This window comes from Pecten maximus, chromosome 9 (genome assembly GCF_902652985.1).
Source record: "Pecten maximus chromosome 9, xPecMax1.1, whole genome shotgun sequence".
Taxonomy (NCBI): Eukaryota; Metazoa; Mollusca; class Bivalvia; order Pectinida; family Pectinidae; genus Pecten; species Pecten maximus.
Genome location: NC_047023.1, coordinates 40,348,608 through 40,363,640, shown reverse-complemented (window position 1 = coordinate 40,363,640; position 15,033 = coordinate 40,348,608). Strand labels below are relative to the sequence as shown.

The 15,033-nt window shown below is 37.5% G+C and overlaps 1 protein-coding gene across 1 annotated transcript in view; it reads left to right on the top strand.

Moving 5' to 3' along the window:
• Positions 1–15,033, top strand: part of LOC117334013 (ficolin-3-like) — a 175,673-nt gene that overhangs the window by 70,458 nt on the left and 90,182 nt on the right. The window lies entirely within an intron of this gene.

The following is a 15,033-nucleotide window of genomic DNA, read 5'->3' as shown; positions in this document are numbered from 1 at the left end:
TTAAGATGTAAATAACCAATACCAGTTGAGCTCATCAAAACTTCAACCTGATAAGAGTGTCAACACGTCTTTGACCGGCTGTGTTGGTGTATATAATGTGGTGACAGGTACTCTGTTTCAGCCTTTTAGCAGTGAAAATGAAAATCGTATGCCTTGTTTTAGTTGTCATAGCAATAGAGGCAACAGTTAAGCCTAATCGTTACCAGTTCAACAGAGTACTGCGTGTTGCCCCAGTTAACCACAGTTCTTATACACTCAGTTCCAATACTGGAATTCCAAACCATGCTGTTTGTGCAAAGAATTGCAAGAGTGAGGAGTGCCTCTCTTTCTCCTACTCAGCGGTCGACCAAACATGTGACACTTACTCCCGATCAATTGTTGAAGAAGAGGATGTTGACATATCAACACCAAGAATGTACTTCTCAAAGAGTAAGTACTTTAATCAAAATATGAATATAATGGATGACTCTTTTTATTGCATTTTTGGCAGTGAAATATAGAAATTTATCAAACTAATAAAACTTACATTTTCATTGCATCGATGAGCAGCGAAAATATAATATTTTGCAGTGAAAATATAAGTTTTCCTTTTTTACCAATCAGAGCGAACCCTTGTATTCACCTCATTGAAACTTGCCGATTTTTTCTAATCAAAGCGGAGGTAGATAAATTGGTTATTTTGCTGTGTTTCTGAAATATTCTGACTAGTATTTGACAAAATACTCACCTGACGTTAGCTATTCATGCACGGATTCTCCGATTACAGCAGAAAACGCTTACATTGCGCTGATCAGTCCTTTCAAAATGGCGCTGTCAAGTGGACGTGGAGTAACGTCGCAAAGAGATGACGTCACTTTTTGACACTATTAATTGTTCGATGTTTTCAATTTTGTTTTTAAGTTTATGAAATGCAATAAAAAGAAAATTGAATGGTTTCTCAATAAATATAACATAAATTTCACTCCTATGATAGAATATTTCGATATTCTGTCATACGCGTGAAATATATGTTATATTAAACGGGAAACGATTCAATATCCTCTATAGATTTAATGTAATGTAAATTTTTCACAAAAATTTCGAGACATTATCTATATATATATATATTGTTATATTAACTTATATTAATCACTCTTGTTGACCCGGACGGAAGCGCGCGAGGGGTCTTACTGTGGGAATACCCGGAGAAAACCCACGTTGTCGGGCAGGTGACCCCATACCTTTTCACGTCCGATCATGGGAGTCGAACCCCGGCCGCCTAGGTGAAAGTCAAGTGTGTTACCACTGTGCTACCCGACCACCCATTATATGTGATTAAAACTTTCTCGCATTCCGCAAAAGTAAAATATTATGTTATTTAAAAAGTGCCCCTGAAGGTGTCTGGGTTTGTAAATTTAAAACAATTCGAAGAGTTTGTTTCTGCAAATGTGATAGGTTATTGATATACTTCTTACATTATCCAGCACGGGCGATATATAGGCATGTTGAAACATTACTGTAGCTTCTTTATTTAAATACAAAGGTAAGATTTCCAGCATTATTAATTTCCTATCGGCATCGACCTAAAGAATGTTCAGAAAAACTGAAATACTATGTATTAGCTTTATTGGTTTTGGTCCCAGTTCCGAGTTCCGTTTAAGGTAATGTAAGTATGTAGAAGATTTACGGGTTTTGGTCCCAGTTCCGAGTTCCGTTTAAGAAAAACTGAAATACTATGTATTAGCTTTATTGGTTTTGGTCCCAGTTCCGAGTTCCGTTTAAGAAAAACGGAACTAGGAACCAGTTCCGAGTTCCGTTTAAGGTAATGTAAGTATGTAGAAGATTTGCGGGTTTTGGTCCGAGTTCCGAGTTCCGTTTAAGAAAAACTGAAATACTATGTATTAGCTTTATTGGTTTCGGTCCGAGTTCCGAGTTCCGTTTAAGAAAAACTGAAATACTATGTATTAGCTTTATTGGTTTTGGTCCCAGTTCCGAGTTCCGTTTAAGAAAAACGAAACTAGGAATAAGTTTCCAAGTTCATTAAAGAAAATATCCTACGTACTTTATCTCATTACAAGACCCGAATATGAAAAGAAATGATATGTCAATGAGTGTAGGGACAATTATCAGTTAGGTAGAAACTTTACGGGACTTGGTCTTTGCTCCCAGTTCCGTTTAAAATAAATGAAACTAGAAACCATTTCCGAGTTCTGTTTAAGTAAAACGGAACTAGGAACCAGTTCCGAGTTCCGTTTAGGATAACTAGGAACCAGTTCCAAGTTCCGTTTAAGAAAAGTGGAACTGAAATGTATTAGTTTTAAAGGTTTTGGTCCCAGTTCCGAGTTCCGTTTAAGAAAAACTGAAATACTATGTATTAGCTTTATTGGTTTTGGTCCCATTTCCGAGTTCCGTTTAAGAAAAACTGAAATACTATGTATTAGCTTTATTGGTTTTGATCCCAGTTCCGAGTTCCGTTTAAGAAAAACGGAACTAAGAATAAGTTTCCAAATTCATTAAAGAAAATATCCTACGTACTTTATCTCATTACAAGACCCGAATATGAAAAGAAATGATATGTCAATGAGTGTAGGGACAATTATCAGTTAGGTAGAAACTTTACGGGACTTGGTCTTTGCTCCCAGTTCCTTTTAAAATAAATGAAACTAGAAACCATTTCCGAGTTCTGTTTAAGTAAAACGGAACTAGGAACCAGTTCCAAGTTCCGTTTAAGAAAAGTGGAACTGAAATTTATTAGTTTTACAGGTTTTGGTCCCAGTTCCGAGTTCCGTTTAAGAAAAACTGAAATACTATGTATTAGCTTTATTGGTTTTGGTCCCAGTTCCGAGTTCCGTTTAAGAAAAAACTGAAATACTATGTATTAGCTTTATTGGTTTTGGTCACAGTTCCGAGTTCCGTTGATGATAAACGTAACTAAGAACCAGTTTTACGGGACTTGGTCCTAGTTTTCAGTTCCGTGTAAGAAAACCTAAATTGGAACCAGTTCCGAGTTCCGTTTAAGAAAATATTCTATGTACTTTATCTCAATATGAGACCCGAATCTGAAGAAGAAAACCTACATGTGTCAAATGGATGCAAAGTCATTTATGAGTCACGTATGAATTTTTCGTGACTTGGTCCTAGTTTTCAGTTCCGTTGAAGAAAATCGAAACTCGGAACCAGAGTTCCGTTTAACCAGTTCCGAGTTCCGTTTAAGTAAAACGGAACTCGGAACCAGCCGTTTAACCAGTTCCGAGTTCCGTTTAAGAAAAACGGAACAACTATGTATAAGCTTTACGGGTTTTGGTCCCAGTTCCGAGTTCCGTTTAAGATAAACGTATATGGGTTATATTTTTGTATTTTACTATGCTGAAAAACTTGAAAAATAAAATAAATACAAAAAAAAAAAAAAAAAAATGAAGACGATTTGTTAACAAGAATACAAGTTATCGCACGGAAACAAACGTATGAATAAATTTAATATTTTCAGTAGCAGATCATGTGAGCTCTGACTTACAGAACTAAAATGCAATCCCAAGCATCCCCTCCTCGCGGGAACAAAGCAATATGTCTCTCCGAAACTTACGGGGGAGGCATAATTAATGGTTATCATTTATTCGATTTATTTATATGAATAATTCCATTATTGATATCATTAATTCAAGGAATAAAGTGATATCAATACGAATTGTTGATATAATTTATTCATTAAATGATATCATAAATTATAATTCATGATATCTTTAAATCATTTAATGATATCATATATTCGAATTAGTGATATCACAGATTGTTGATTTAATCTAATCAATTACAGATGTAGTCTAATCATTGACAGCGAATAACAAGGAAGGCCTTTGGAAGTTTCCTACTACCCCGCGTATTTCTATGTTTCAAGATGCCAATGAAAGAAATGTTCAATATTATTCAATGAAATTGTATTTTTTTTTATTTGTGTTGAATAAAACTTCAGTAATACCAATTAAAGATTTTTTCCCAGTCGTCATATAGACATTTCACCTCAACAGAAAAACAAAATGGTGTATGAAATATACTTTGCAGTTATTGCTTTGTTTGTGTACTTTAACTTCACATATATAGATACATTAACTACAAATAAAAACTCATATCTTCCTCCATGGACCCACATTTCGCGATATCTAGAAAGCTGCTTTAACAAGCTACTTGTAATTTACGAAAGGGTAATAAAAAGAAATGTACCATGAACGAAAACTGCGTTGTAACATTCTCTCTTGGAGGTTACAACACAACAATGTCTCGTAATTTTACAACACCAGTCGTGTTATCCTTTTTCCCAGAAGTTACAACGTATGCAATATTTTCTTAAACGAAAGTAGGAGCTGGTTCCTAGTTCCGTTGATCTTAAACGGAACTCGGAACAGGGACCAAAACCCGTAAATCTTTTACATACATGTAGTAGTTCCGTTTTTCTTAAACGGAACTCGGAACTGGGACCAAAACCCGTAAATTTTCTACATAGTAGTTCTGTTATTCTTAAACGGAACTCGGAACTGTTTCCTAGTTACGTTTATCTTAAACTGAACTCGGAAATGGGACCAAAACCCGTAAAGCTTATACATAGTAATTCTGTTTTTTCTTAAACGGAACTCGGAACTGGGACCAAAACTCGTAAAGCTAATACATTGAAGTTCCATTTTTCTTAAACGGAACTCGGAACTGGTTCATTGTCCCGTTTTTCTTAAACGGAAATCGAAACTGGTTCCAAAACCAATGAAGCTAATACATAGTATTTCAGTTTTTCTTAACAGAACTTGGAACTGGGACCAAAACTCGTAAAGCTAATACATTGAAGTTCCATTTTTCTTAAACAGAACTCGGAACTGGTTCCTAGTTCCGTTTTTCTTAAACGGAACTCGGAACTGGGACCAAAACCAATATAGCTAATACATAGTATTTCAGTTTTTCTTAAACGGAACTCGGAACTGGGACCAAAACAAATAAAGCTAACACATAGTATTTCAGTTTTTCTTAAACGGAACTCGGAACTGGGACCGAAACTCGTATAGCTAATACATTGCAGTTCCGTTTCTCTTAAACGGAGCTCGGAACTGGGACCAAAACCAATAAAGCTAATACATAGTATTTCAGTTTTTCTTAAACGGAACTCGACACTGGGACCAAAACCAATAAAGCTAATACATAATCAGTTTATCTTAAACGGAACTCGGAACTCGGAACCAACTTCAGGCTCCCTGAAGTTTGAGCCTTATTGGCTAAGAAAAACTTAAAAAAGTTTGAGCTTGATTGGCCCAAGGGAACTTGAGTTATTGCATAGAAACCAACTTTCTATTAATAGTAACAGTGACCTTGACCTTTGACCTTTGAACATGAAAAGCATCCTAAGCAAGCACTGTATGAAGTTTGAGGTTGATTGGCCAAAGGGAACTCAAGTTATTGCACAGAAACCATTGTACGGACGACCCCGCCGACACCGCCGACGGCGACATAGTGATACCTATATGCCAAAACACTCTCAGATGAAGATGACCTTTATGTTTATTTTGATGCCAAGGGGTCACTTAAACGTTGCAGGTAAAGTCTTAAAGCTTACAAAAAAAAAAAAAAAAAAAAAAAAAACTCAGTTTAGCCTTCATGTAAGTATGCCTCTTCACTTTCAACCGTTTGATTATCAACACCTATCTTCAAAAGTGCATGGGAATTCTAAAAACATGGATTGATTGAACAGCTTTAACCTCATCCACGAGATGTGGACACTTGGTTTCCGCCGCATGTCTTCCTTGTGAAACAATATTAAGAACCACTCTTTTCATTTTCATGAATCGTGGGTGATGATGCTGATGCATGCCATTAACTAAAGTGATTTGTTTATGCTACTCTCTATGCATGGGTATCCGTGTTTTTGCTCTTCTGAAATGACTTTGGATTTATTTCATACTTGTATTAATCGGCAAATACAAGAGCATGTTGTTTCCATTTGCTGAAGTTTACGTAATTGGCGTTACCGTTAATTTGAGCATTTAAATCATACTATAAATGCCAAAAGTTTATTATTAGGACCATGTGTAAGATATTTTCATTTTGAAATAAACTGAGAGAGTCAAAATAGCTTCACGTCTGACCGTACTGTCATTGGAATGTGGAAGTGGTCAATTTGTTTGAAGCAATGGCAACAACAGTTAACAAGAGACCCAGAGGGCCTGTATCGCTCACCTGGATTTCATGAGATATGAAACAAGAATAATGATTAAGTATACATGTATTTGTCACTCGTATTGCTATGTCAATATAGCATAGGCATTTTATATGGGTACGTGAGATTTTTATGCCAAAAATTGCATTAATCCATGAAATGAAATTGACTTTTGGCGCAACCCCATAGGGATGCTACAACACAAATGTGAGTGATATCCATTGCTTAGGTTCAGAAAACAAGTTGTTTAAACCAATTCATCCCTTTTGACCCCGCCCTCTGCACCCCGGGAGGTTAGTTCCTTCCTTTATAAAATTTTGAATCCTTACCCAAAAGGATGCTACCAGTCAAATATGAGCTGTTTCAGAGAAGAAGTTGTTCACGTAAATTTAGCCAAATTGACCCCTTTTGGCCCCACCCCTCAGCTCCCTGGTGGGGTCAACTCTAAAATGTGTACAATTTTGAATCCCCACCCCATGACCATGCTACCATACAAATGTGAGTGATATCCATTGCTTAGTTTCAGAGAAGAAGTTGTTTATATCAATTTAACCAAATTGACCTCTTTTGGCCCCGCCCCTCAGGCCCCAGGGGGTTGTCGACGTCATTTGTTCAATTTTGAGTCCTCAACCCAAGGGAATGCTACCAGTCAAATATTAGAGATATCCCTTGCTTAGTTTCAAAGAAAAAGTTGTTTATATCAATTCTGCCAAAATGACCCCTTTTGGCCCCATCTCTCAACCCCAAAGGAGGTCGCCCCACTATTTGTTCAATTTTGAATCCCGACCCCAAAGGGATGCTCACAGTCAAATATGAGCAATATCTATTGCTTGGTTTCAGAGGAGAAGTTGTTCATATAAATTTAGCTAAATAGACCCTTCTTGGCCCCGCTCCTCAGGCCCCCGTGGGGTCAGCATCACCATTGGTGCAATTTTGAATCCCCACCACATAGTGATGCTACCAGGCAAATATGAGCAATATCCATTGCTCGGTTTCAGAGAAGAAGTCGTTTATATCAATATACCCCAATTGACCACATTTGGCTCAGGCCCCTGGGGGGTCAGCCCCATCATTTGTACAATTTTGAATCCCCACCCAATAGTGATGCTACCAGGCAAATATGAGCAATATCCATTGTTCGGTTTCAGAGAAGAAGTCGTTAATGTAAATATAGCCAAATTGACCCCTCTTGGCCCCGCCCCTCAGGCCCCCAGGGGGTTAGCCTCACCATTTGTACAATTTTGAATCCCCACCCCATAGTGATGCTTCCAGGCAAATATAAGCAATATTCATTGCTCGGTTTCAGAGAAGTCGTTAATATTAATATAGCCAAATTGACACCTTTTGTCCCCGCCCCTCAGACCCCTGGGGGGTCAGTCCCACCTTTTGTGCAATTTTGAGTCCCCACCCCATAGGGATGCTTCTGACCAAATTTGGTTAAATTATGATCATTGGTTATGAAGAAGAAGTCAATTATTGATGGACGGACGGACGGACGGACGGACGGACGGACGACGGACGCTACGGTATGGCATAAGCTCACCTTGGTCTTTCGGACCAGGTAAGCTAAAAAGTCACATGATCACTCTTTTGGGTTTATTTTGTGAATTCCTTTCTCTTTAATGCTCCATTTTTACCATTGGTATGAAACTTGGATTGAACATAACACCTTTATAACATTCAAAATTTGAATATCGTATGTCGTATGTTGAGCGGCTGAACATTTGAAATATGAATGTTGTATGTCGTGTGTTGAGCGGCTGAATATCCAAAATCTGAATGTTGTATGTCGTATGTCGAGCCGCTGAACATTCAAAATTTGAATGTCGTATGTCGTATGTCGTATGTCGAGCCGCAGAACATTCAAAATCAAAATCTGAATCTCGTATGTCGTATGTTGAGCGGCTGAACATTCAAAATTTGAATTTCGTATGTCGTATGTCGAGCCGAAGAACATTCAAAACCAAAATCTGAATGTCGTATGTCGTATGTTGAGCGGCTGAACATTCAAAATCTGAATGTTGTATGTCGTATGTTCAGCTGCTGAACATTCAAAAGTTCCCTCGTTGGCTGGTAAAAACACAAGATATGAAGTTTTGAATGTCGTATGTCGTATGTTGAGCCGCTGAACATTCAAAAGTTGAATGTCGTATGTCGAGCCGCAGAACATTCAAAATCAAAATCTGAATGTCGTATGTCGTATGTCCAGCCGCTGAACATTCAAAAGTTTCCTCGTTGGCTGGTAAAAACACAAGATATGAAGTTTTGAATCTCGTATGTCGTATGTTGAGCGGCTGAACATTCAAAATCTGAATGTTGTATGTCGTATGTCGTGCCGCAGAACATTCAAAATCAAAATCTGAATGTCGTATGTCGTATGTTGAGCGGCTGAACATTCAAAATCTGAATGTTGTATGTCGTATGTTCAGCCGCTGAACATTCAAAAGTTCCCTCGTTGGCTGGTAAAAACACAAGATATGAAGTTTTGAATGTCGTATGTCGTATGTAGAGCGGCTGAACATTCAAATTCTTAATGTTGTATGTCGTATGTCGTGCCGCAGAACATTCAAAATCAAAATCTGAATGTCGTATGTCGTATGTTGAGCGGCTGAACATTCAAAATCTGAATGTCGTATGTCCAGCCGCTGAACATTCAAAAGTTCCCTCGTTGGCTGGTAAAAACACAAGATATGAAGTTTTGAATGTCGTATGTCGTATGTTGAGCGGCTGAACATTCAAAATCTGAATGTTGTATGTCGTATGTTGAGCCGCTGACCACTCAACATTTGAATGTCGTATGTCGTATGTCGAGCCGCTGAACATTCAGCGGCTGAACATTCAAAATCTGAATGTCGTATGTCCAGCCGCTGAACATTCAAAAGTTCCCTCGTTGGCTGGTAAAAACACAAGATATGAAGTTTTGAATGTCGTATGTCGTATGTTGAGCTCAAAAGAAGCGTCGTTTTATTTTCAGTTTGCCGTACACCTCTATTGGTAATCTGCCCTGCATAAACATTAACGTCTCAATTTCACTTCGAACACAAACCAATGATAAACTTTGTATCAAATTTCTAATTCATTTCAGATTTCATGAATAACACATTTTATTGTGAATTAAAAGCAGTCACATCTCGCGTTGCGCGTGTGTTATCCAACATTTTGCTGGTACTGATAGTCAGCCCGTTTTCACATGCCGATAACTACATATGCCACTAAAAATAAATATACTTAACAAATAAAGAAATGTTATCAAGTTGCCTAACCGTGCACCAAATGTTGGTGGGCTATACAACGTATAGATATTTTTATTTACTACTGTGTTTTGGACTAATATCTGGATTAGTTGCCAACATCTTTATTGAAATCAGTCATACGCGAAATCCAAAGATTGTTTCGTAGAACAAAACGAATTTTTCTCACTTTACCCGAGGATTTCCAGTTAAAATTTCGTAGAACGCTTTATGCACCATCTCAGAACCTTTATTACCGTTATTACTTTATAAACCATCAGTTGATTTTAAATGGTATATGTTAACACAATTCCGCATCTATTGGCATGCCAAAAATCAGAGTGAGGTTGCAAGACGGTTTTTTGTATCCATTTTATGTCATGGAAGTCCAAAGACGGCCGACCACGAGTAACCCGTTGTGAAGACCTCTGATACGACTGTGCAGTATCTTCGAGATCGTTTTTCCCCCGCAATCGTAATAGCAAGGACTTTGCTTGGTCGACGGGTAAACACCCAGACCACCCATTACAGGCTGCGACATCAACGAATGTTTACGAGAAGGCATTACACAAGGCGACGTCGACAACAATGTTTTGTTTACCGATAAGTCGAGATTAGTTTGATATACAATGATGTAAGGAGTGCGATGATGTTGGGCAGTATAACCGGTGGAAATCGAAACAGATAAGTCATCTATATTGTCAATGGCAGTTTAAGTGCAATTCGTTATCGGGATAACAGTTTAGCTCCCGTCGCCGTTCCGTTGTTACAGTGTCAAGCAGCTGTGCCCATCTTAATACGACATCCTACATCAGTCACGTGACCAGGACGTTTTAACAGCAGGATTGGCCTTCCGATATGGACCAAAGAGAGCACATCGGGGGTGTCCTTCATTGGAAGATGAGTCAGTGTCGGCTAAATCCTCCCTCAAGCTTAGAAACTGGCGCGGGAATTGAACGAGGAGTGAAACGCCATCCCGGCTCACACCATTTGATGATATACAGGCTCTATGCGCCGGCGTTGTAATGTTGTGGTCCTAGCCAATGGTGGTCATATACACGTTACTAACACCTTTCTTGGAGACATGACCACCACACAAAATCACCGGACCGGAACGGATTTCGGTCGGCATTTAAGTGTCCTTAGAAGGACATCCTACTTCAACATTAGACCCTCATTTATTACATGTCACTTAAACCTGACATATTTACCGCCGTTTAAAGCTTCGATAATATTTCTTTTTTTGTTAAGTATATATTCATAACTACTAGTCTGAGGCCGGATTTAACGGAGACGGCAAGGAGAAACCAACAGTGTGCAGAATGTTGACAAACTTAACATATAAGATGATAGATAAAAATACAGAACATACACAAAGAATAGCTCGTTCGGTCCATGTCCAACATGTGTATGAAAGAGACGATTTGTGTCTACAAAACTCGTTTACAATGCGACCACGGCGCGTTTCGCTTATCTCCAAAACGTCATAATCATTGCTTTGTATAGAAAAAAACTCATTATCTCTTATTTACTTTATTGATATGTCTCTATATTACCGATAATTATTGTGGTGAATCTAAGACGGAATAAACTAAATATGAACGATGAAAAAAAAAAAAAAAAAAAAAAATACAGAACATTCTGTTTTTGTGTGTTCTTCGGGTTCCATTGCGACTAGTTCGTTCATATTCAGTGCTTTTTACATATTAAAACATAGAACCGTATCCGATTGTCGCAAACACGAGGCAAATGGGAATAGCAATATTCACTGTATCGCCTCTTTGAATAGCCATACTCATGCATAAGGTATGTTCCTATGGGGATTTCGGGGATCAGACTCGTTTCCATTGACATAGCAAACTTAACAAACATGCGCTTACATTTGTTTGGTGTTTTGGGGAGTTTATGGCATCTCAACAGCCAGGGTCATATAAGAGTGGGTTTCAAGGAGACAACAACAGCCATGGGGATGTAAGAGGACGGAGTCAAGGGATCAATGATAGCTCTAATATTTACCATTTTTATCCTCCTTCATAGGGTCTTATTATAATTCTTTTGATTTTATCAGATTTACAATTCCATGGGAAATTAAAACATTAAATTCAGGATTTCGTATTGAAATAAACAAGTTGGTGAACCGGGATATCAACAACATCTTTATAAATGAATTCTACCATTTGGTGCCAAATTTCTTCTACTTCATGTGTTAATGATTCATTTGAGCCTTGCTAATTAATAAATCATAATTACGCTAATGAATTACATGTAGAGCCACATCAAATTCTATTCCAAGGAGTGTAAATTGTGTTGAGCCCTACTAAGTAAGTATTTTGACAATTTTTTTTAGATTCTAATCCACATTACTTGTTTAATTTATCTTTTTATTGATCTTCAAACCAGATGTTATTGCAAATATATCTTATTTAGTTATTGATTGAGATAGTCATCTTTCGGAACCATCTGAAATAAGAAAAGTATCATCAGAATACATTGAATTTATTATTGAATAGTTGCCAACGTTAATACCTTTTATATTTTAGTTATATTTCAATCTAACTGCCAAGACCTCTATACACACTAGAAACAGGCAGCGACTTGATCGCCTTGACGGATTTTAGTTTGCAAAATAATGACAGATAACCACCCAGATTTATTCAAACAGTTTTTTTTTCGTGCAACGTACTTCCCTAAAACCGAAAACCTTAAGACTTTTATAATGAAATTCTATGGCAGAGAGTCAAAAGCTTTCTCAAAATCTAGCAAATGCAACATGCCTGATATGTAATTTCCTTCTGTGTATTGCATAATATAATCTACTAGCCTTGTGTTGTCTCCAATGTATCTTCCCGCAAGAAACCCTGTATAGTCATGACTAATACGCTTTTCTCTCATATCTCGCCATGTTGGATAGAGTTTGCCCATGTAAGTTTGCTATGTAAGATAAAAATAATCATTCACCCCCTTGGAAGTGAGACAGGGGAATCTCAACCCTCGGGGTAAGATAATTAAGCAGCCAAACACTCGGCAAGCCTAGTGTTTGGTAACTTAAGAATTCCCCCCTCGGGTTGAGATTCCCCTGTCTCACCTCCAAGGGCGTGAAAGATTCTATTAATCTTACATAGCAACTTCCGGGGTCAAAGGGAGGTAACTCTTACAGAGTCGTCTGCTTCTGGTCTCAAACAACTAAATATTTTCACTATATGTTATTACCAATGACTCCCATCCCCTCAATCGCTCATTTGAAGTTCAAATATTGTGAAATTGATATCAAATTAAAGTCTGAAGATTTTCCTACCAGAAAAATGATGTTATTGGATAGGTTTAATAGCATGTAAGAGTAGTTTGAAGACAGTAACCCTGATATTTACAGAGGACAGGGAACCCCCACCTGGGGAATTCCCGTCTTTTTACAACTGACATCCTACACCTTTCTATTATACCAGGAGTCATTTATTTATTTATTTATTTTTTTAATCTCAAGACCCTACTTTTTATTCTCGTTTATAGAAAGTACCCATTGCGTGTGTTATTTACTCAGGAAATAGCTACAAACCCAAGAAACACATTTTCTTCAGGGACTTGGTTCAGGTGAAACACGAGCTGATTGGCTGAATTAGTTGTGCGAGACCTTCTTTTGACATATATCAGCTGTCATCTGTCATCTGTCATCGAAATGTCAATGATCAACAAACCGCCCAGATTTAAAAACTTGGATGTTCAGACATCCATTGAGGACAAGGAAAATGATAATACATTAAAGAAGACTGATTTTCATGTCAAGCTATTTAAGGAATTTCTACTTGAACGGTATCCTCACGAAAATCTGGCTTTACACCGTATCCCTCCTTCTCAGCTTGACGTATACATGCAGAATGTTTAGTGTTTGTTCGCCTGTTAGAGGTAAGGTCTCTAGTTATGACAGACATTTACGCACAAAAGGTTATGGAACCTGTATAATGGGAACCAGTGCTGTATTCGTCGATACTAGGGATGCTCTAAAGGCCAAACAGCGTGATTTTAATTCATAGGGAAAGGGGTCAAAATCATTAAAAGCTGCACCAATTTCCGATGAAAGCAGCGAAACTTTATATTCCATGATATTGCTTGGAAAAACAATCCAAACTGTTTTGAATACTTTGTGGTTTCAAAATACATTACATTTTGGAATGAGGGGTGGTTCCACCGAGCATCGCTTAATGTGTTGGGAGATGTCGAGTTGAAACATGACCCTGAAGTTAATTTGGAGTTTTTAGAATATCATGAATGCATAACAAAAACAAGAACAGGCGAAGATATACGTAACACCTGTCCCTGCCCTCTAAGAATGCATGCCACCCCACAAACTCCTGAGAGATGACCCGTGGCATTGTATTGTTTCTATGAAGCAAAACGCCCACACGACTTCAGTAATGCTAAAGATCCATTTTACAGAATATAACATTTATTTTTTATTTAAATCTCAAATAAAGAAACTAAAAAAATGGAGGCTAGAGAGACAGTTTACCTAAAATTTGGTAGTTATATGAGAGAAAAAGACTCTTTAATTATGTGTATATGTAGGATAGGGGTATTCCACCCTCGGGGGCACAATATGTGGTAAAACCCTCGACAAGTCTCATGTTTCACCACATTTTGTGATCCCTCGGCTGGAATATCCCTATCCTACATATGCACATATGAAAGAGTCTTATAATCTTACACAGTTTTGATTCGATTTGCAATTACTCCAGAAGCTCTTTAATATGTAATGTTTAAAAGGGAAATGGTTCTCAAATTTTTAATGGAATGTCTATGTTTATCTCCCTTGGGATTCCTAGTGATAATCCCTTGTCGTTGTACAATGTATATTTGTGAACATTCTAAAAATTAAGTTTATAGGCCGAACTACAAACATACCAATTTTCTTCCAAAAACATTTAAAGAATTCAGCTGAAAAAACTATCTAAACCAGAACTTCTATTTTTCTTTATTACTATATTTTTTTCCAATCCGAGCCAATCAGGGGGATCAATATCAATCAAAATAAATTTGTTTTGCAATTGTTGTTAACTAAATAAAATTAGCATTTTTCAAATGTTGACGAGAGTTATGTTTAATAAGGGCTATTTTTCTATAAATTCACCCTTACCTGTGCTTGCTGCTACCATCGTAAACCAAAAGTGCTTATTGGCATATACAGTTTAGAAATGGATCCCACTACCTACTATTTTTTCCGGATATAACTGCGCTTACACACTTTAAATATCAGTTTTTGTTTGGTTTTATTTTGTTTAACGTGCTATTAACAGCCAGGGTCATTTAAGGACGTGTCAGGTTTGGAGGTGGAGGAAAGCCGGCACCTGTACCTGGCAACTGCCCCATGTAGGTTTCGAACTCGCAACCCAGAGGTAGAGGGCTAGTGATAAAGTATGGGGACACCTTAACCACTCGGCCACCGCGCGGCCCCTATTCAATATCAATCTATAAAATGAACTTTCTTTATAAGAAGAGAAAACCTTGCATCATATAATATTTATTAGCATCTCTTTAGGTTTTTCATAGGACGATGCTTCGATCTGTATTTTTCCATTCGCTATATGTACTTACAAATATCTTGTCTAAATTACACAATACGAAAAAAATAGAAACACAGAC